We start from the raw sequence: 23,193 nt of genomic DNA on the forward strand, positions 1-23,193 counted from the left end.
GCTGTTTTACATGAATCTGGCATGTTTTGTGTTTCTTCAGTCTGGTTCATTACTTCCAGGAGAGGAGGGACTAATATCTCTTTAAAGGTTTTATAGAATTCTATTGGAGTCCATCCTCTCCAGGCGTTTTATTGTTCGGCAGCTTTTTTAATATATCCTGTATTTCCTCTATTTCAAATGGTTTTATCAATTTGTTTTGCTCCTCTTCTTGCAATTTTGGTAGTTCAATTTTAGCTAGAAACTCATCTATTTTGTCTTCTTTCTCTTTGTTCTCAGTTCGGTATAATTCCTTGTAGAATTCCTTAAAATTTTCATTGACCTCCATTGGATTATATGTAATTTGTTTGTCCTTTTTCCTTGATGCCAATACTGTTCTTTTAGTTTGTTCTGTTTCAAGCTGCCAAACCATCATTTTGTGCATTTTTTTCTCCTAGCTCGTAATACTTCTGCTTTATTTTCATTATGTTCTTCTCCACCTTATACATATCTAGTGTTTCGTATTTTATTTTTTGTCCACCAATTCTCTTCTTTTTGTTGTATCTTCCCTTGTTGCTAGTTCTTTTTCTGTACTTACTATTTCCCTTTCCAGCTGTTCTATTTCCCAATTGTAGTCCTTTTTCATCTTAGTTACATAACTTATTATCTGCCCTCTGATGAAGGCTTTCATTGCATCCCATAATATAAATTTGTCTTTCACTGATTCTGTATTTATTTAAAAGTGCATTTTAATTTGGCGCTCAATAAATTCTCTAAATTCCTTTCTTTTATGTAGCATGGAGTTTAATCTTCACCTCTATGTTCTTGGTGGGATGTCCTCCAGTTCTATTACTAATAACAGGGGTGAGTGATCAGATAACAATCTAGCCTTATATTCAATTTTCCTAACTCTCCCTTTGATATGGGCTGACAACAGGAACAGGTCAATCCTTGAGTATGTTTTATGTCTACTCGAATAATGTGAGTATTCCTTCTCCTTTGGGTGCTGTCTCCTCCATATATCCAAAAGTTTCATTTCCTGCATTGATTTAACCATAAATTTGGCTACTTTGTTCTTTCTGCTAGTCTTTTGTCCAGTTTTATCCATCTTTGAATCCAAATTAAGGTTAAAGTCCCCTCCTATCAATATATTCCCCTGCATATCTTCAATCTTCAAAAAATTATCTTGCATAAACTTTTGATCCTCTTCATTAGGTGCATATATATTGACCAAATTCCAGAGTTTTGAATATATCTGACACTTTTTCATTACATATCTCCCTGCTGGATCTATTATTTCCTCCTCTATTTTGATTGGTACATTTTTATTGATTAATATAGCTACACCTCTGGCTTTTGAATTATATGATGCTGCCGTTATGTGCCCCACCCAGTCTCTCCTTAATTTCTTGTGTTCCACTTCAAATAGATGTGTTTCCTGCACGAATGGTATATCTATTTTTTCCTTTGTCAGTAAATTTAATAGCCTATTCCTTTTGATTTGGTTATATTTTCCGTTAATATTTATAGTCATATAGTTCAACATGGCCATCTCATACTTTGTTTACATCTCATTTCCGCTTCCTCACCTCCACCTTTCCCCTTTTCCCCATTCCCATTTCTCAGTTTTCTTTTTTGAACGCACTGTAAGACAACACTTCTAAAACATAAAATATTTCAACCATTCCCACTTCTAAAATTCCCTTAACTCCAAGTGTTCCCCCCACTCTCTGAGTCACACCTTGTCGGGCAACCACAACTCCCCTCTCCATTCGGACTGTGAATCCATTCAGAAGTGACAACTGATTTCGCAGTGACTGTTGTTCTATCTCACCCAACCCCCTCCAGAAAATACTTTTATCTTCACATTACAACATAACTCCCCCTCTTTTCTTCTCTTTTTCTTATTTATTTATTTATTTTTTAACTCCTCCTCTTTTTTCACCCTTCTCCCTTACTTCCCTTTTCTTCCCTCCTTTAGTTCTTACTTATACATTATTTTTACTTCTTTATATGTAGTTTGTCGTCGTTCTTTGTTCTTGTTACATCTCTTCATCTCTCTCTCTGTCTTGCAGGCATTTGGCAAATTTTCGTGCTTTCTCCAGATCCAAGAACAGTCTGTTTTCCTGCCCAGGGATAACTATTTGAAGCACCACTGGATATCTTAACATAAATTTATAGCCTTTCTTCCATAGGATTGATTTTGCTGCGTTAAATTCCTTCCTCTTCTTTAGGAACTCAAAACTTATGTCTGGGCAGAAATTTTTTTTTGACCTTTGTATTCCAGTGGTTTTTTGTCTTCTCTAATTTTATTCATTGCCTTCTCCAATTTATTTTCTCTTGTCATGTATCTCAGAAATTTTACTAAAACGGATCTTGGTTTTTGTTGTTAATGTGGTTTCAGGGCTAATGTTCTGTGTGCCCTTTCTATTTCCATTCCTTCCTGCATTTCTAGCATTCCAAGTCTTTTGGGATCCATTCTTTTATAAATTCTTTCATATCTTTGCCTTCTTCATCTTCCTTAAGGCCCTCTATCTTTATATTGTTTCACTTGCTATAGTTTTCCATGATATCCATCTTCTGAGCGAACAACTCCTGAGTTTCTTTAACTTTTTTGTCACTTCCTTCCAATTTTCTTTTTAAGTCGTTCACTTCCATTTCTACCTCCATTACATGTTCTTCCACATTTTCTAATCCTTTCCCTACATCTGTTATGACCAGCTCTATTCTACTCACTTTTTCTTCTGTACTTCTGTGGAGTTTCACTCCACAGCTGGTCCCCCCTCCCGTCGGTGTTCTCCTTGTCATGCGCATGCGCAGTTGCACACCCCTCTTTGGCTCCGTGAGCCATTTTTGCAGTCCCACGGTTGGTGGGTCACGACCCTGCAGGGTCTCCACTAACTTCGGGGAGTGGGCTCCTCCTTCCACAGTGGGTCCCTGCTTTTTCGTGCAGGTAAGGCCTTCACCTTTCTCTTCCGGCGTCTTTCTTTCTTCTTACTGTTGTTTTTGGCTTTTCTTTCTTAGGTGCCATTTTTTATTTGTTGTGATTTGTGTGTCTGGGGCTTTGCTTTTTCTTCACTTTTTTCCTTCTTTTCTGGAGAGGGCTGGTATTCTCCTACTGGCCACTACTCCATCACGGGTCTCCTCCAGTGTCTGAAATCTTGATCCCATAATTACCTGTGCACTACAGACAACTTTTAGAATGCAGCACAGACCCACACAAAATCTTTATCTTCAACCATCTGCCAATATAATATGTAATATATGAAGGTCCTTGTATTATATTTTATAGTTATTTAATTTTAATAAAGCCCAATGATTCAATATGGAAACACAATGATATATAATGATACATGCTGATGAAGAATCCCCAGATTGTTCTCCAGTCTGTGTTGAGTTAACTGCTCTCCCAAGTGGCTGTATTCATTTGTACAAGAGGTCAGAGATTTGGGGATGAAAGGAAATAGCTGCAATCTGAAGTGGGTAATTTTTCATTCGTAACTGCTAATCATTGAGATGAACTGCAACTGTGATTCTATTGGTGAAGTAACTGTATCAAAGCTCTCCATAAGTATATCTGAAGAATAAAAGGAACTCAAAGTGAATTGACACTTTCAAGACAGAGGGAAATAGAAAATAATATCCAACAGATCATTTTCTTTGAGGATTCTCTCTATTTTCCAGTGCTACTATAACTGTCTCCTCCTCCTTGGTCCCCCACTTATCTGAAGCAGGCAGCTTCACGTCACTCTTCATTGTTTCTTTCAGAGAATATCTGGAGAATAACTTTTCAGATGTAAGACTTAACAGCTGTAAACTTTTCACACAGTGGCTTTCTGCCACAATTTTCTTTTCCCAAGATTAATGATTTGAGTCACAGTCCGACATGGACCGTTTGGTTGAAAAACATACCTCAGGCTGCCTGCAAGTCTGTTAATAATCTCAGCACATTTTCTTAGGGTAATGGAAATGCAGAGATTACAAGTTGTCTTTTATGGGGCCATAAAAATACTTGCCATATGGAACTTTTTTTTTAAAGACAATATCAATTTCTGTCAGGCATCATGGATTATATTCCAAACTGTAAAATGAAATCAGAACAACAGCAGATTGAGTTAAGTTTTCATTTCCAACTCTTTGTCCTCAAAGTAGTAGCTGGTACTGAAGTACAACTTCATTGAAGGACAATGGCTGCTCTTGTCTCAGTGGCCAGATCACAGTGGAGGCGCACCGTCTTGTTTGGAGTTGAACATTACAAATGAGCTCAACCTTGTCTCGCACAGTTCCCAGCAGGTGTCACTCAGTGGGGTCCAGGGCAGGGAACTGTGCCCTGTCATTCTTCAAGACCACACAACTCTTGATGATTATTTGGGCAACTGCATCACCGCTCAAGCTAGATCAATTAGTGGGATGTTCTAAGGATGGAATCTAAAGACCTTTCAGTCTAATGTCAGGCAATATCATGAAAATACTCACTAACCCACCTGATAGTCTACACTAATTGCTTTACGTTGTTAAAATCAAATGCCTGGAACTCTTGATAGATTTTCGTAGTGTATCTACAATGATGCTTTTTCTTTCACCAGATTATTTGAAGCATTTGAACCATAGTTTCTTTAACAGAACTCACTGTAAATGCATTTATTGAATTGGTATTTTGCAGATAGTTTTTGAAACATCTAGTGCAAACAAGTGTACTTAGAAGTGTATTTTGTTGGGTTCATTGCCCAATTGATTTGAAGTAGACCCTGTACCAAAAACAGCAGGCTTATTTTCTGTTAAAACTCTCTGAGCAATCTATTTGTTTCCTCTGGGGTTGTATAAATGGTACCTGTTGGCAAAGTCAGCCAGCCTTAAAAATTATTTTTATCTGTATGCAAACACTCACTCTCATTAAGGATAAAGTAAAGATAGAATTAGCTCAGGCATAATTAGAAGAGATGTTCAGTGACCAAGGACACTCTCAGCTCCAAGGGGTGAATTTAGTTGAGCAAAACTAAATATCAAGTAACAACTCCATTTTGGGAAATATGAGAACCTTTTCTGTGCAGGAGAAAAACATTGTAGCAATACAAGATATTACCAAGTGATTCTGAATAATAAGAGAAAATACTCTATGGGTGGATTTCATAGCCACAAGGTAAGCAATATCACATCGAGGCACATTGCTTGATCTACAACTCCTCTTACTTTATCTGAGCTTAAAAGTCGTATACACCCTTTGTATTTATAAAGAAATACTAAAGTTACAATAGGAATTACAATAGACTATAATGTTCATCCAGCTACTCAGTGTTGATCAATTCACGTCCCATTCCATGGTCTTATGAACTGCCAGACTGAGACCACCCGCAAATTGAAGTAACAACACCTTATATTCTGTACAGGCACTCTCCAACCAGATGGTATTAATCTTGATTTCTCTCATTTCTGTTAGCTCCTCTATCCCCCATCTCTCTCCTTCCCCTATATCTCCTTTCTTCTAGCTCTGTCTCTATCTCTCTTTCCCCCTGTCTCCTTTCATTGAACTCTGCATTCACAGAGCCACCCCATTCCCTGATCAATCCTCACCTTTAGTTTCCTGTCCTCCTATCCATGTCCAATTATTCCCTTTTGCCTGTTGGCCTGTGCTCCTCCCCTTGCCCTTTCTCCCCTCCCTCCTCCAGCCTTTTTATTCAGGTATCTACCCACTCTTTGCTCATACCTTGAAGAAGGTTTCTGACATGAAACGTATATCTTTTTACCTCCCATGGACGCTGCGAGACCTACTACAATCACAGCATCTACAGACTTTCGTGTTTCACTCTTACTGGTGGAGTATGGTTTATCTTTCTTTAGTGATTAAAGATGCAAACATTGAACATATTTTTTTATCAAGTTCCTTTGAAGTTAATTGCATAATTATGTATAATACTTTTTCTTTCTTAAACTGTGTCATGTGGGCAAAATACATCAATTATCAGTTGGAATTAAATAGCTTCTATTTATGTCTTTGATGAATTGCCATGAAACCCAGAATCAATATGATCAGCAAAAACACTCAAGTTCCAAAACAGAGTATGGATCAGCATGTTCTTGTGCTCCCCAGTTCAGGGTAAGCAGATAGCTTTAAGAACTCAGTGGTATGATTTACGATGCATTGTTTTAGCAGCCACTTCTATTCACTGTGTTGTTTGCCATTAATAAAGGATATTTGATTTCATACTCTACCCTGGCCTCGACAACAAAATGGATTCTACAGATGCTTTCAAAGGTTGCGGAAAAAGTGTCTCCTTTATTGAGTGTCAGTAGTAATGGAAATTTTAAAAAATACAGCAGATACTGGAAATCTGAAACAAAGACAAAAATGCTGGAAACACGCAGCAGGTCAGGCAGCATCTGTGGAATGAAGAACAGCCAAGAGTTTGCCATTCATCAGAACCAGATACATGTTCCCAAACTTTCCCTCCTGCATTGTGAAGTTTCATACCATCCAATTGCTACACTATTTTGACACAAGGTTGTAGACCTGAAAATTGACTGCTTCTCTTTCCACAGATGCTGCCTGAGTTTTTCCCCCAGTTTCTATTTTTGTGTCAGTACGATTGTTTTAGCTTCAGTTTTGTGTAACAAAATGCTGTCAACTGCAGCTTCTTATCTCACCCTTTGCTTCTGCTGGTTTTGTCTAGGCCGAGAAGGGCTGAAACACTGTTGCTCTTCCATCGCTGAGGCATCCCATCTTGGCAGGGCCTAGCACAATTCAAACAAGTATCCATCTCTGCCCAAGTTTATCATTATCACGTCTATCAGACAATAAGGAGTCTGTGGAGATTTTCCATGTTGTTGAATGCTTGATCAAAAATCTATAGGTGCTTTGTGAAAAGTATGCTGGCAGGATGCATCACAGCCTGCTTTGGTAATTCAAATGCCCAGGAAAGCAAAAGGCTGCAGATGCAGGACCATCACAGAATCCAACCTCCAATCTATTGCAGACATCATCATCACAGACCCCCATCAACTTGGTCACAACCTCTTTTCTCTGCTACTTTCGGACAGAAGGTACAGAAGCCTTTAAACCAGCACTTCTAGATTCAAGAACATTTTCTTTTCAACATCTATCAAATTCTTGAATTCCTCCTTGCTACACTAATCATAGACTATTCTGATGGCACAAAAGTACTGAATTATTGCAAGTCACCTTTTTGCCCTGGTGTAATGTATTTATTGCTTCTTAATTTAAATCAATGAGTTTACTGTTACAGGTTTTTATACAATTGTTTGTTTGGCTGCAGCAAGAATTTCAGTGCAATTGTATATATTGTGGTGGCTCACTGCTGTGGCAATCGAGCTGGTGCTCCGGGTGGCAAGTGCAACCAAAGGCCAGCAGCCATGCAATGGCACTGGCCTGAACAAGCGAACGGTGGACGAATGGCAAGGGCAGCTTAAAGGCCAGAAATCCCAAAATGGTGCTGGCTTTACTGCGCAGCCAACAGACAAAGACAGAGCACAGGGAAGAAAGGCATTGTTATGCAGGAAAGTACCCACATGCAGAGAACCTCTTTTTGTTATTCATGTCGTGTTATCTGCCAAGGGGGCCATGGTGAGAACAGTGCAAGTATAAGAATTGGGCCGGAGCCCTAATAAAACTTAATACTTAATCTGACTACACTATGTGTATGTGTCTTTTTTCAAGTAGCGTGTGGCTACAATATTGTGTATGACAATAAACTCATGATCAATTTACTAATCTTCTCTGGGAGGGAAAATCAACCTATCTGGAGGAGTAGCCCTGCCTGACCCCACTGGTTCTGAAAGATTCCTTATTCAAGTTTATTGTTATAGTACCAAGATGCAGTGATAAAAGTCATGTTGTGAGCAGTCTAGCTGGACATGTCATACACCAAAGGTCATGCGACTGTTTGAAAAAAGGATGCAAGCAAAAGGGAGGAAAATATATGCCAGTTGACTTAACATCGAAAGCCAGGAAAATGCTTGAAGCTATCGTTAAGGAAGAAATAGTGAGTGACCTGGATAGAAATTGTTTCATCAGGCAGACACAGCATGGACTTGGAAAGAGTAAGTCCTGTTTAACAAATTACTGGAGTTTTTAAAGTTTATAACAAGCACAGTTGACAGAGGGGAACAGGTGGAAGTTGTGTTCTTGGATTACCAGAAGGCGTTTGATAAGGCATTACACAGAAGATGATGAGGCATATATTTCGGGATAATGAATTAACATGGATAGGTTAACCAATAGAAAGCAAAAAGTTGATAAATGGCTGTTTCTTTGGTTGGCAATCAGTGGTGATTGGAATCCTGCAGGGGTTGTTGCTAGCCCCACAACCATTCAAGATAGACATTAATGATTTTGAATAAGGGACCAAGTGTAGCCTATCTGAAATTTGCTGATGGGAAAGCATATTGTGCAGAGAGTCTGTAGAGAAATGTGAAGGATCCACATAGGCTCTGGGCTGTTGGAGACTGGCTACTAGGAACCAAGTGTTGGGACCAAAATTTGAGGGTACTGAGGGCAAGAAGACCTTGCAAAGGGGCTCGTATGCTGACAGCTTCCAGATCATATTGGGGATTCAGAACTGGGAGCTTGGGATTGTCAATAGACAGTCAGCTGTGTGGCTGCAGAAGGTGCAGGAGCGCAGGAAGAGAATTCACAGATACAAGTTTCTCTTCCTCTTATTGTTGAGGTGCCAGGCAATGCCAGTAGTGCCTCTTTGTGTGCCTTTAAACTAGGCATACATTTTGTGTATTACTACATTTTGTGTAGAAAGGAATTGAAATATAAATGTTAAGTAAGTGAGCAAGGGTCTGGCAGATGGAGTACAATCATGATAAATACAAGGTCATTCAGTTTGGAAGGAAAAAAAAGAAAATCGGATAATTATTCCTCTGGTGAAAGATTGCAGCATGTTGATGTGCAGAGCAATTTGGAAATGCTTGGAATCAAAAAAGGTTGGTTTGCAGGTGCCAGAGATAATCAAGAAGGAAATGGAATGTTGATCTTAATCACTTGAGGGATTGAATTAAGAGCAGAGAGGTTCTACTGCAACTGTGCTGGAGAATCTCAGCAGGTCACATGTGTGCAAAAAAAACCCAACTCCTTTGCACATTGCATGACAATTCCAGTATCTGCACACTTCCCTGTTTAACTTTGCTGCAACTATACAGGGTAGTGGTGAGGCTATATCTGGAGCCTGTTATTCTTTGAGTAAGGATATATTGGCTTTGGAGGCAGTGAAGAGGAAGTTCATTGTGTTGATTCTAGAGATGAAGGATTAGCCTATGAGAAGAGATTTGAGTTGTCAGGGATTATAATTCAAAAGATTGAGAGGGGACCTTATGGAACAATATGATATTATGAAAGGTAAAGGTTCCATTATTGAAAGAGAGGTGAACTTGCACTGGTGGCATGTAACACTACATTTAGAATGTAATGCTAGGAACCTGCGTAATGAGATAAATGGAATGTTGACCTCGACTGGAATGGAACATAAATTGGGGAAGGTTTTGCACACTTGACATGCTAATGATGAAATTTTACCAGGAGTACTACATGAAAGAGAGGTGAACTTGCATTGGAGGCATGTAATACTGCATTTAGAATGTAACATACATGAAATTCTTTAACTTTTGTTTACCTTATGGCAGACAGAGAGCTGCCACTCTGTCTAGCGCCCCTCACAGAAACCCACAGGTATTGGTAAGTCCTGAGCCTGCTTAGCTTCCAAGATCAAATCATCTAGGATCACCAAACACGGCAGAAAAGAGATAGATAAGATAGGGACAGGAAAGTTGTTTTCACCGGTAGAGGAGACTAGAAATGAGGGACACAACCTCAAGATTTGGGGGAGTAGATTTAGGATGGAGATGACAAGTAATTGGTTTCCCTAGAGACTGATAAATCTGAGAAGAAGGAGGTAATTTTCCTTCTCGGAAAGAGTCATTTAATATCAAGTTTAAATGTGGGACTAGTTATTCATAAAAAGTTTTGTAAAACTCAACTGGATAACCATCTGGCTCCGGAGCTTTATTATATACTATTGACTATGAAAGCAATTTCTTTAAGTGCAATTAAAACTGAATGGTAGAATGGTCTGAATATCTCTTTCTCAGAAGAAGAATGGATTTCACTTTTGGGTCTGATTTATGACTAGGCATTTGTGTACTAGGCATAGTGTTACTCAATTCAAGGTGCTACGCCATGTACATTTCTCCAAAGTCAAACATGCTCAAATTTATTCTGATATTAGTTCATTGTGTGGCAAATGTAAAATACTCAATGCCTCCTTGTTACATATGTTTTGGACTTTCCCTAATATGCAAAAAATATTGGACCAACATTTTTAGAACTTTGTCAACCATATTTAAGATCACTTTAGATCCATGTTCAGTAATTGCATTTTTTGGTTTTTCTAAAGATAAAAATATTATTTTATCTAATCAAAGACAGGTTATAGCATTCTCCACTTTATAAGCAATAAGGGCAATTCTGTTAAAATGGAAAGATGACTCCTACCAACACATAATCAATGACTATTAGATATTATGTCCTTTTTAAATCTAGAGAAAATTAAGTACTGTCATGAAAATCAAGATTTCTTTCAATAAGACTTGGGGCCCATTTATAGCTCACTTCCATAATTCATCTAATCAAGTGCAATGATGAATGTCGCTGGGCGTGCTTGTTTGGATCTCCTGCGGCCGCTTATTTGGATTTAAGACTAAATACAATATGAATTTTAACCTTGATTGCTATGCTATGGGTTTGATTTTTTTTTCTTACTTATCTCTTATAATATTGTATGTATTACCATCTATTGGATTTAGAATTAAGTAGTATTGCAATAACCATATTGTTTGTAAATCTGCAAAGGTTTCATTACAATTGATTTACTGCTTTTTTTTGTTTGTTTTTCTGATAAAACTCAATAAAAATAATTTGAAAGGAAAGCTGTGGAATTCTCTGCAAAAGGAAGCAGTGGAGGCTACTTCATTACATATATTAAAGGCAGAGTTGGATGGATTTTTGCATAGATGGGGAATCAACGTTAATGGAGAAATGGCAGGTTGGTGGAGCTGAGTCCATAGCCAGATCAGCCATAAATTTATTGAATGGCGGAGCAGGCTTGATGAGTCAGATGAGCAACTCCTTCTCCTATTTCTGATATTCTTATAAGTAGCACACCAATTAAGACATACAGAAGTGAAGGGCTGCAAAGAGAAATCAGAGGGTACTGACTGTCTGATCTCTTTCTCTCTCCTTAATTTAGGAGTGCCCAACATGCCAGATTTGAGGGAATGAAGAAGGACTCACACCCACATCACAACCTTCCTGCAATCCAGGCTCCAACTCTGGCCCAGTTACGCTGAATGCCAACAGCTGGTGGAAGCCCAGATGTCAATGCAGAAAATAGTGAAGAGATTCAGCAGGGCTGGTAGCACCCCCAGACAGAAATGGAGACAATGTTCAGGGAGGAAGGTGTGGAAATGTACAGCACAGAGGAGACACTTGGGAGGGGTTGTTAATGCTGCAGCAAAGCCCGCAGCAGGTGACACCTCCAGAACCAGCCATCTGTCACAGCTGGTATAAGATCTTCTACTTGCAAACATTGGGCTGCCTCTATCCTTAAATTAAATACTTTTTTTTCCCTCTTCTGATCTGATGGAAGGTCATTTGAAGGATATGTCTTAAGAAGCAGTCACACAGGATCCCAGGTAATTTTTCACCTTTGTTATTATTTGCAATTAAGTCTTTACTATGATTTATTAAAAATGGTCAATACAGAAAGAAAGGTTTCATTGTAATATGATCCTCGAGTCTACCACTGCCATCTGAAAGGAAGTATCTCTAAAGAGAGTTGATGCATTAGTTGGGACCTTCCAAAGCCCCTTAGATGCTGAGAAATTCCAAGCAGATTGCATATGCACAAATTTAATATCGCTGTTGAAGAAAGTTGAGAAATAGAAAGTGGAAAACACATTGATAAGTAACCTTAAAACCTGTTCATGTTTATACATTCAAATTCATTATTAGTTGGGGCAAGGTATTAAGGAAGATCACAATATTATAAAAACAAAATCAGCATTGCTTTAGGAAACATGACAATAAAAAAAACAATGAAGATGTAATAAGCAGGGTGGATAGAAAGGAAACCAATATTGCATTTGGATTTCAAAAAGGCACTCAGTAAAGTTTATTGCTTAAGAAAAGAGCTAATGGCATCGGAGGCAACATCGTAGCATGGACTGTAGATTGGATAGGCAAAAGAAAATAGAGAAGAGAGATCAATTGGTTCATTTTAGGTCAGCATGCTGTAAGTATTAAGGATCCACAGGGATCAATGTGGCACAATCAGTATATACGATCTCTGTGAGCAACAGACATATGTATTGCAGCTCTATATACAGAGGCAGGTGCTAAAGCAAGTTGTGTAGGAAACTGAGACCGCAGGAAATGGAGGCATTTGGCAAAAGGAGTATCGTGTGGGGAAATATATTTAGCATAAATGTAAAAGCAGAATGTTTTTCTTTTAAAGACTCATAGAACGCTACTGCATAGAAGGCCCTCCAGAATGCTAGGAGCCTGCTTAATGAGATAACTGGAATGTTGACCTTGACTGGAAGGGAGCATAAATTGGGGAAGGTTTTGCACACTCAACATGCTATACCAGGAGTACTACATGTTATTTTGGTCTCTTTCTTGAAAGAGAGGTGAACTTGCACTGGAGGCAGTTCAGATAGTGCTCTCGATATTAACTCCTAGGAGGGAGGTGTTATGAGGAAATGTTAAGCAGGTTGGACCTCCCGAGAATGTGGAAAAGAGAGAAGAAATCTGATTGCTCCATATAAGATTCCAGAGCAGCTTGAAAGCAATGATAGTGGAAGGAATTTTACTCATAATTTCAGAACAAGGGTGTCACCACACCCAATTTATTAGAGATGTTTTCTCTAAGAAGTTTGTGAACCTTTGAAATTCTCTATCCTAACTATGGAGGCTGAAAGGGGGAGAATTTTGGAAAATAGGGAAGTCAAAGGCAATGGAGGACAAAGAGTGAAGTGGAAATGTGATCAAGATCAGATCAGCCATGAAATTACAGAGTGACATATAGTGGGCTTGAATGGCCATAAGGTCTACACTGGTCTTTTTCTTCTATTTCCATTACTGACAATTAAAGGACAGAGTAGCAACTATTGAGCAAAGGCATAAAAGCCTGGTGAATGAGAGATTCATAGAAGAGAGTTAAGGATGGTTAGCTCAAAGCTTGGGGCATGAGGTATTATATGGGACCCAGAACAGAAAGCAAAGGGTATTTTGCTTGAATCTTCAAGCCCACATCAACATAAACAAGTCCAAGAATTTACATTATTTCATCTCATGGTTTCAAAATATTCAGAGTGCTTTTCTTAAAACGGGGGTGGCGCGTGGGATTTAAAAAGAAGTGCAGTTAAGACAGGGTTCACTGTCCCTTTGTGGACTTTTTACACAGCAAATCCCTGCCCAGAGTCATATACTGCAAACAGAATATAATGCTTCATAGAAATTGATATTTACCATCTTACAGCGCCAACCTGAAGATATGAATATGTGTTGGAAAATGTTTGACTTTCAGGTTGTAGAGTTTGTGGAAATGTGTGTTGGGCCCTGTTACAATCTGTGTAGTTCTCTTTAAGTTATATCAAAGGGCTTTGTGTTCACACATTGTGGTGAATGTCTGCCAAGCTGTCTGTCTCCCCTCTGGCGAACCTTGCTGTACTAACATTGGCTGAGCATTATCTCAACTGTTAAGGACACTCCCCTTGTATATAACTGCATATGCATCTATTATCTTTCCCCGGGTTTCTGGTGTTTGTACCATGAGTTTCTGGTAATAAAAGCCATGATTTTTGTTTGACCACATTGTCTTTGTCTACTTCATCAACTGGCACTTCAATTTTATTAGCAGACATGGATGCAGCACTCAAGCCAGAGCGGCTGATAATTGAACAGTTTGCCCTGAGGGCCAGAGAAATTTTCTGCCACTGGATTGCTTGTTTCAATTACTGCATGGCTTTAAACAACGTGGTCGATGAGGCGATACAGTGGGGCCACCTGAACTCACTGCTGGGTGAGGTCCCTTTCGCCGTAACGCAAGGAGCTACCACTCTGGCTATAGCCCGGGAACGTCTGACTGCTTACTATGCAGTGCCACGGAATGTGGTTCTTGCTCGACACCAGTTGCTGACTAGATGCCATAAACCCAAGGAAAGTGATGCTGCCTATACACTGGCTCTCGACTCACTGGCAAATGAATGTGATGTCAGGGCAGTCAATGTGCAATAGCACTGCAATGCCTTGAAGCTGGATGCTTTAGTCAATGGGATTGACTCCAGTTATATCTGACAGAGGCTGCTAGAGACGGAGCCCTTAACCTATGACTGGGCAGTCACTCTAGGCAAAACACTGAGAAGTGCCATGCGATCGAGTGAAATGCTAGGAACCAAATAGGAAACATCCAGGAGTGCTGGATCCCTGAAGGAAAGAAAAAGGCTAAATCCTGAAAAAATACTATTTCTGTGATAAGAACTGGCATCCCAGACAGAAGTGCCTGGCTCAATTTGCTACCTGCAGCTATTGTGGGAAACTCGGTCACTTTGCTAAAGTGTGTAAGGTGAAAAGTACTCCAACTGATAAGAAGAAGAGAAGTATCAAGAAAATGCATCCTGGAGCTGGAGGAATGGAAGACAACTGTGAAAAGGGGAAATCTTCAGACGAGCAGGCTGAATCGACTTCAAGTGACGGCGAGGTGAGATCCCCTGTGATAGCTCAATTGACTCCAAAGCTTGGGCGATGTTACAGACTGGAATGGTCGACTATGAAGGGGGAGGTGAATGGTGAGACTCTTGATTGTCTAATAGACTCGGGGAGTGCTGACAGCTACATCCACGAGAAAGTTGTCAGAGCCTTAAATTTGCGGAGATATCCAGCGAACCGAAAGTTATCGATGGCTTGTATTGAACTTACAAAAACTGTATGGGACAAGTGTAAAGTTACTTTAAATTTGCAGGGACATTGCCTGGCTGATGTGTGGCTCTTTATTATGCCGGAGCTCTGCACTCCTGTGGTACTGGGGTTTGATATTCAATCTCAGATGAACAGTGTAGTGTTAAATTTCGGTGGGCCACTACCCACACTTACCATCCCCCATGCTAGTTACTGTGGTCTGTCCACATTAAAGATCAAAGCTCCCTCCCTTTTCAGTGATTTATCCCCTGAGTGTCGGCTGATTGCCACTAAGAACCGTTCTTACAGCAAAGTGGATCGTGAGTTTATCAAAGCTGAGACCCAGAGATTGTTTAAAGAGGGAGTAATTGAACCCAGTAAGAGTCCGTGGCGAGCCCAGGCGGTAGTTGTGAAAAATCACACTAAGAAATGACTGACTATTGACTACAGCCAGACAATCAATCATTACACTAATCTGGATGCCTACCCCCTGCCATGCATTAATGAAATGATTAATCAGATCTTTGGCTTGGCTTCGCGGATGAAGATTTATGGAGGGGGTAAATGTCCACGTCAGCTGCAGGCTCGTTTGTGGCTGACAAGTCCGATGCGGGACAGGCAGACACGATTGCAGTGGTTGCAAGGGAAAATTGGTTGGTTGGGGTTGGGTGTTGGGTTTTTCCTCCTTTGTCTTTTGTCAGTGAGGTGGGCTCTGCGGTCTTCTTCAAAGGAGGTTACTGCCCGACGAACTGTGAGGCACCAAGATGTACGGTTTGAGGCAATATCAGCCCACTGGCGGTGGTAAATGTGGCAGGCACCAAGAGATTTCTTTAGGCAGTCCTTGTACCTCTTCTTTGGTGCACCTCTGTCACGGTGGCCAGTGGAGAGCTCGCCATATAACACAATCTTGGGAAGGCAATGGTCCTCCATTCTGGAGACGTGACCCACCCAGCGCAGCTGGATCTTCAGCAGCGTGGACTCGATGCTGTCGGCCTCTGCCATCTCGAGTACTTTGGTGTTAGGGATGAAGTCGCTCCAATGAATGTTGAGGATGGAGCAGAGACAACGCTGGTGGAAGCGTTCTAGGAGCTGTAGGTGATGCCGGTAGAGGACCCATGATTCGGAGCCGAACAGGAGTGTGGGTATGACAACGGCTCTATATACGCTAATCTTTGTGAGGTTTTTCAGTTGGTTGTTTTTCCAGACTCTTTTGTGTAGTCTTCCAAAGGCGCTATTTGCCTTGGCGAGTCTGTTGTCTATCTCGTTGTCGATCCTTGCATCTGATGAAATGGTGCAGCCGAGATAGGTAAACTGGTTGACCGTTTTGAGTTTTGAGTTATAGCGCAATACAAAGTATACTCCACTATCAACCTGAAAGCAGCTTATCACCGAATCCCCATTAAGAAAAGGGCCCTATACAGCCTTTGAGGCTGATGGGGGGTTACATCAGTTTAAAAGGGTACCTTTTGCAGTCACTAATGGTGTGTCAGTGTTTCAGAGGGAAATGGATAAGATTGTTAGGACGTATGAGTTACAGGGTATGTTTCCCTATCTGGATAATGTCACTATCTGTGGGAAAACACAGGCTGAGCACGACAACAACTTAAAGACATTTTTAGCAACAGCTAAAAAACTCAACCTTACATTTAATGAGGGCAAATGTATGTTCAACGCGACAGAGCTACCCATTCTGGGCAACATTGTCCGCAAGGGTGAAATCCGCCCAGACCCAGAAAGAATGGCCCCCCCTTAAGAAGATTCCACCCCCAAACTCAGCAAAAGGCCTTAAAAGGTGTATGGGATTCTTTTCCTACTACTGCAAATGGGTTCGGGACTACACCACGAAGGCATGCCCTCTGTTTGACACTAAATCTTTTCCACTCTCTCCAATGGCCTTGAAGGCTTGAGAGAATTAACACTGATATTTCCAAAGCTGCACTCTCGTCCGTTGATGAGGATGTCCCTTTCCAAGTGGAAACTGATGCCTCAGATTGTGCCTTGGCAGGAACCCTTAATCAAAAGGGCAGACCTGTGACATTCTTCTCCCGCACGTTACGCGGACCTGAAATTAAACATCCTGCTATTGAAAAAGAAGCCCAGGCTATTATTGAAGCTGTTCGCTACTGGAGACACTTTCTAGCTGGCAGAAAATTTACTCTTGTCACTGATCAGAAATCTGTAGCCTACATGTTCAGTACTAAGACAAAAGTAAAATCAAGAACAGTAAGATGGCCCGCTGGCGAATAGAACTCTCAACTTATAATTATGAGATCCAGTACAGACCGGGCAGGTTAAATGATCCCTCTGACGCATTGTCACAATCTGCTGCTGGTGCTCAGCTGGAGGGGCTAAGAGATCCATAGCAGACTGTGCCACCCAGGAGTCACGAGATTCTTCCACTACATAAGAGCTAACAACCTTCCTTACTCTTTGGGAGAAGTCAGGAAACTGACTAAAAGCTGTCCTGTTTGCACAGAATGCAAACCGCAATACTTCAAAGCTCCAGAGGCCACTCTCATCAAGGCAACCTGACCTTTTGAGAGGATTAGCTTAGATTTTAAAGGGCCGTTACCTTCCAACAACAAAAATGTATATTTTCTTACTGTAATTGACGAATATTCCAGGTTTCCCTTTGCGATACCCTGCCCTGACGTCTTGTCAGCATCTGTCATTAAGTCACTTGACAGAGTTTTCAGCATTTTTGTTTTCCCAATTACATTCATACTGATAGAGGCTCAGCATTCATGAGTGCTGAACTGCGGGAAGCCCTGTTACGAAAGGGGATTGCCACCAGCTGTACCATGAGCTGCAACCTGCAGGGCAATGGGCAGGTTGAAAGGGCTAATGCTACAGTCTGGAAGACTGTTAATCTTGCTTTAAAAACACATGGTTACCCTGTTTCCTGGTGGCAGGAGGTGCTGCCTGAGGCACTACATTCTTTTCGGTCTTTATTGCGTACTGCAACAAATCAAACACCTCATGAACGTATATTTGCCTTTCCTAGGAAATCAGGAACTGAGATGGACTGGCCAGCCTGTTTATCTGAGCCTGGAACCATGCTGCTGAAGAGCCACGCTCGGGCGCGTAAAACAGATCCCCTAGTCCAACCAGTTCAGCTACTGCATACTAACCCCAACTACGCTCATGTTAAATTCCCAGATGGGAGTACTGACACTGTACCCCTAAGAGATCTGGCCTCGACTGGTTTGCCCCTTCCTCGCACCCCTACTCAGAGTGAGCCTGAAAGGTTGGACTCATCTACCCCCCCACCCCCAGCCTGTAACCCCTAGTCAGCTTTCAGATGGCCATGCTGAGGCTCCACTCCCTCATGCTGGTGATTCTGGAGCGGGTCCAGAAGTCAGTCCTTCCCACACTACAGACCCAGGACCTGTACCAGTTCCCAAGATTGCAAAGGAGCCACCTGTTTTGAGACGAAGCACCAGAATTCGTAAACAACCTGATAGGCTGACATATTCATAAAACATCACATTATATTTTGATTGCTTGCGTATTTTAGCTGTTAGGGTATCTCAAGGCCAAACATGGTATCCATGTATTGCTTGCTTCAGTCTTTCATAGCAGGTGTCCTTTTGATTTTAACCCTTCTTCTGCCAGTGGGGGGAGACTGTGGTGAATGTCTGCCAAGCTGCCTGTCTCCCCTCTGGCGAGCTTTGCTGTACTAACATTGGCTGTGCATTATCTCTACTGTTAAGGACACTCCCCTTGGATATAACTGTATATACATCTATTGTCTTTCATTATTGTACCATGAGTTTCTGCTAATAAAAGCCATGATTATTGTTTGACCACATTGTCTTTGTCTACTTCATCAACTGGCACTTCACACATGCCCCTGGGTCCTTGTTCCATGAAAGTACCCCAACTCCTTTCACTTTAATATTAATTGAATGAAGGGGAAAAAACCTCACCAAACCAAAGCCTAGTGGATGACAAGCCTGAGGCTGAGGGCTGAGGACCCATGTTGAGAATGATACTGTGTCCGAGGGCATTGGGGATGAGTTTGGACATGAATTGACAGCTTTAATGGCCTCCAAGTGCCAGGATAGATTCGCAGGTTTCATTGATTTCATTGACACTATTACCTTGACCTAAACTCCTGAAGATCAGCTGCTATGCATCACTTGTTACTCATTTATTTGCACAATATGAGAGGTTTCATGAGATTGTTCTGGTTCTTGGGATAATATCACATGCATGCCATCTCTCCCTCCATTGTTTTATCATGTGCCAGAAGCAAGCAAAGACTTGCAGAATCCCATCAGGCACAGTCAGTTCCAGGTACGTCTCAGGGTCCTGCTGCTGTGATGGGAAATCCTCACACTTGACACAGTGCAACAAGATGACTCACACACCCAGGCTCCCTGGGTAATGCATAGGATCAGCAATATGATTAAGAGATCAGATGTTCATTAAGTAACGTGAAAAGCCAGCACTGCAGTTGTTAGCAGAGGCATATTCTTAGATATCAGTTTACCAATAGGATTCTGGTCATCCTCCAACAAACTCATAGGCAACTAGCACAAGTGAGTTGAGCTTTGCTTCTAAAAGGTCATTCGAATTAAATGAATGGAGCAGCCTCTCTGAAGCAGAGCACAACAAACATAAAAAGTTAAATTGCACACAAAGAAAACATCACGATGAATTTTGATCTACAGATTTTGTTCCCAAGATCATTGCTCTCATTGTCATGAGGAACTTGTTCTGAAAAGCAACGAGATGGGAGCCAGGTGAATTCTAGCACATGGAAATGTGTCATCAACTCAGAACAGAACATATGTGGCCCCTAAGATCTAAGTCCATATTGGGGTTGGCCCCAGATATAGCCACCATCCTGAACAAGATGGAAACTATGTGCACTCGTTTCATGAGTGTTGAATCAGTGATAAGAGATATATTGGAAATTAAAGAAATTGAGGAAGATTTAATGGAAAAAATTACTCAAGTGGATGCTGGCTGGACAAAACAAAAGACAGGCAAATGGCTATAAAAGAAAAATCAAAAACATGGGGCACAGACAGAAAAGGATTGATGGACAAGATCAATCATATGCAAAATTTCAGAAGACATACCAATGTAGGAATCATTGGACTGAGAAAAGGAATCGATGGGAAAGACCCGGATCCTACAAATGCTGGGACAAAACAAGTTCACAGGCTTCCAGGTTCTATTGTTAACAATATTGCCAGAGCTAGGGATGCATGTGTGTTTTTTAAAGGGGAAATGTTTCTTACACGTGAAATGAAAAGGGTAATGTTTCTTAAAAGGGAAATGCTTTTTAAAAGGGAAATGTTACAGTATTTTTTTTAATTGGAAAGATTTTATTGTTATACAATACTTGTTTGAAAAATGGTATGGATAAAACACTAAAGTTTATTAGTCTTTATATTAATGGTATAAACGGAATGGTGAAGAGGAAAAGGGTCTTGGCATACCTAAAGAAATTAAAAGCAGATATAATCTTTATTCAGGAAACACAGCTTACCAAATTGGAAAATGATAAATTAAAAAGAGAGTGGGTAGAACAATTAATATCATTTTCCTTTGGTTCTAATTAATAAAAATAGAAGACACTTTGATTGATCAAGATGGGTAGGTATATAATGACACATTGTAAAATTTATGGAGAAGCATGGACATTTGTGAATATTTATGCTCCAAATTATGATGATAAAGCCTTTATGAAGGATATTATCTTAAAAACAGCAGAGGGAAGACAAAATATGTTGGTTGGAGGAGATTTTGATTTTTAATTAGACCCAATACTAGATAAATCGGCAAGAACATTAACAAGGGTGAAAAGCAGCAAAAACCACAATTTCCTATATGAAGGATTTAATCTTATCAATATATGGAGGCAATTGAATCCCACAGAGAGAGACTACTCCTTTTACACAAAAGTGCATGATTCACATACAAGGATTGACTTTTTTTAATGTATGAGTGATAAAAACAGAATACCGAGCGAGGCTTCTTTAAAACCCTCACCACTAACATTCATTATTTCAACAATGGAAAAGCAAGAAAATGTATAGATGGTGTCTTAATATCACACTACTTAAAAGTACAGTCTTCTGTGAATATATAAAGAAACAGATAAAAATAATTTGTGAACCAAATCATCCATCTACCAATAGTTTTTTGATATGGGACACACTCAAGGCAAATTTGAGGGGCCAAATTATATCCTATACAAAGAATCTTAAGAGAGAATATAAGGCAGAAGTATATAGTCTAGAGAAAGATATTATAGAATTAGAAAAAGAAATCAAGAACAGGACAACAAAAAGAATACAGATTACTGGAGAATAAAAAGCTAAGATATAATACAATACAAACAAATAGAACAGTAAACGCTATATTAAAAACTAAACAACTATATTATGAGTTAGGTGAACAGGCACACAAAATTTTATCTTGGCAGATTAAAGCAGAGGAGTCATCAAGAATGATAAATGGTCTTAAAGCAGATAGAGACACTCTAACATAAAAAGGAAATCAATGACATTTTAGGACAATTTTACGCAAAATTATGCAAATCAGAATTACTAGGAGACAAGAATGAAATGGAAGAATTTTTGTTGAATGTTGAACTTCCAAAACTAGAAGAGAAAGAAAAGATAGAACTAGACACTCCCTTTAGAAGATGAAATTGAAAATGCCATAGGTACCCTTCAAGCTAATAAATCACTGGGGGAGGATGGATTCCCATCTGAGTTTTAAATAACTATTAATGCCACTGTTAATGGATGCTCTGGACCAAGCAGTAGAACAACAGACCCTCCCAGAATCATTCTCAACTCCAATTATTACAGTGTATAAAAAAAAAATTGACCCATTAAAAATTTCATCATGTAAACCAATATCCCTGTTAAATGCTGATTACAAAATATTAGGAAAATATTTATCAAAATTGATACATACAGATCAAACAGGATTTGTTAAAAAAGGCATTTCTCAAATAGTCTAGGAAGATTATTTAATATAATACACATGGCAAATTTTAAATCAAATCCAAATTTTATAGTCTCCCTGGACACATAAAAAACATGCAACCATTTGGAATGGTCCTTTCTATTTAAAACAATGGAAAATTTTGACATAGGCAGAACATTTATAAACTGGATAAAAAACTTTAAACCAAAAACCACAGGCTAAAATATTAACAAATAATTAGATATCAGCGGTGTTCCCCTTGAGTAGATCGAACAGACTGGGATACCCCCTGTCCCCAGCACTTTTTATTTTAGCAATTGTACTGGTGGCAGAGATAATAAGAAGGGGTATGAATATAAAGGGCTTCAAAGTTGGAGAAGAAGAAAACAAAATTGGTCTACTTTCTGACAATGTTCTACTATACCTATCAGAGCTGTATGAATCTTTGGAAAAATTACAAGGAACATTAGAAAAATATGGAAGAATATCAGGTTATAAAATAAATATGAACAAAAGTGAGATAATGCCATTAAAAAAATTTGAATACGAAAGATACCAAAAAGGAAGTAAATTTAATTGGAAGACAAATGGAATAAAAAATCTTGGAATAATGACCAACAATAACTTAGAAAATCTGTATAAACTATGTTCTTCTTCTTGGGAAGATAAAAAGGACCTGCAGAAATGTAGAAACTTACTGATTACTTTAGTGGGAAGGGTTAATTGCATCAAAATGAAAGTGATGCCAAGAATGCAGTATCTTTTTCAATTACTGTCTATTCCATTACCTAAAAAAAATATTTAAACTACTAAACAATCATATTAGACAGTTTCTATGGAATAATAAGGTACCAAGAGTCACACTTGAAAAACTGACATAGGTCTATGAGCTGGGTGGACTTAGAAAAAATAGTACTTAGCTGCACAGACTAGATTTTTCACAACCTTCTTCATTTAACACCACCCCCCACCCCTTGTTGGATTCAGATGGGATGTACTCAATGGAGGGGGTGATGCAAATGATTTTATCTATAAATATAGTGTCAAATCACTAGAAAAAACAGTTAATCTTATACTAATACATATAATCAGAATGTGGCAAGAAATTAATGAATGAAAAGAAAAAAATGTAGGGATATCAATAAAAGCACCAATGTATTATTGCCTTTGAATGCCAATGTAATTTTTTTACATCAATTATATCTTACCCCACAGAAATTACATAGATCAAAAGCATAAATATCAGCGATGTATTTCAGATGTGGGACTGAGACAGGAACTTTTCTACA

The 23,193-nt window shown here is 39.6% G+C and overlaps 1 long non-coding RNA gene across 1 annotated transcript in view; it reads right to left on the reverse strand.

Moving 5' to 3' along the window:
• Positions 1–23,193, reverse strand: part of LOC138763357 (uncharacterized) — a 65,085-nt gene that overhangs the window by 13,750 nt on the left and 28,142 nt on the right. The gene's annotated exons all lie outside the window — the stretch shown is intronic.

Source organism: Narcine bancroftii, chromosome 1 (genome assembly GCF_036971445.1).
Source record: "Narcine bancroftii isolate sNarBan1 chromosome 1, sNarBan1.hap1, whole genome shotgun sequence".
In the NCBI taxonomy this organism is placed as follows: Eukaryota; Metazoa; Chordata; class Chondrichthyes; order Torpediniformes; family Narcinidae; genus Narcine; species Narcine bancroftii.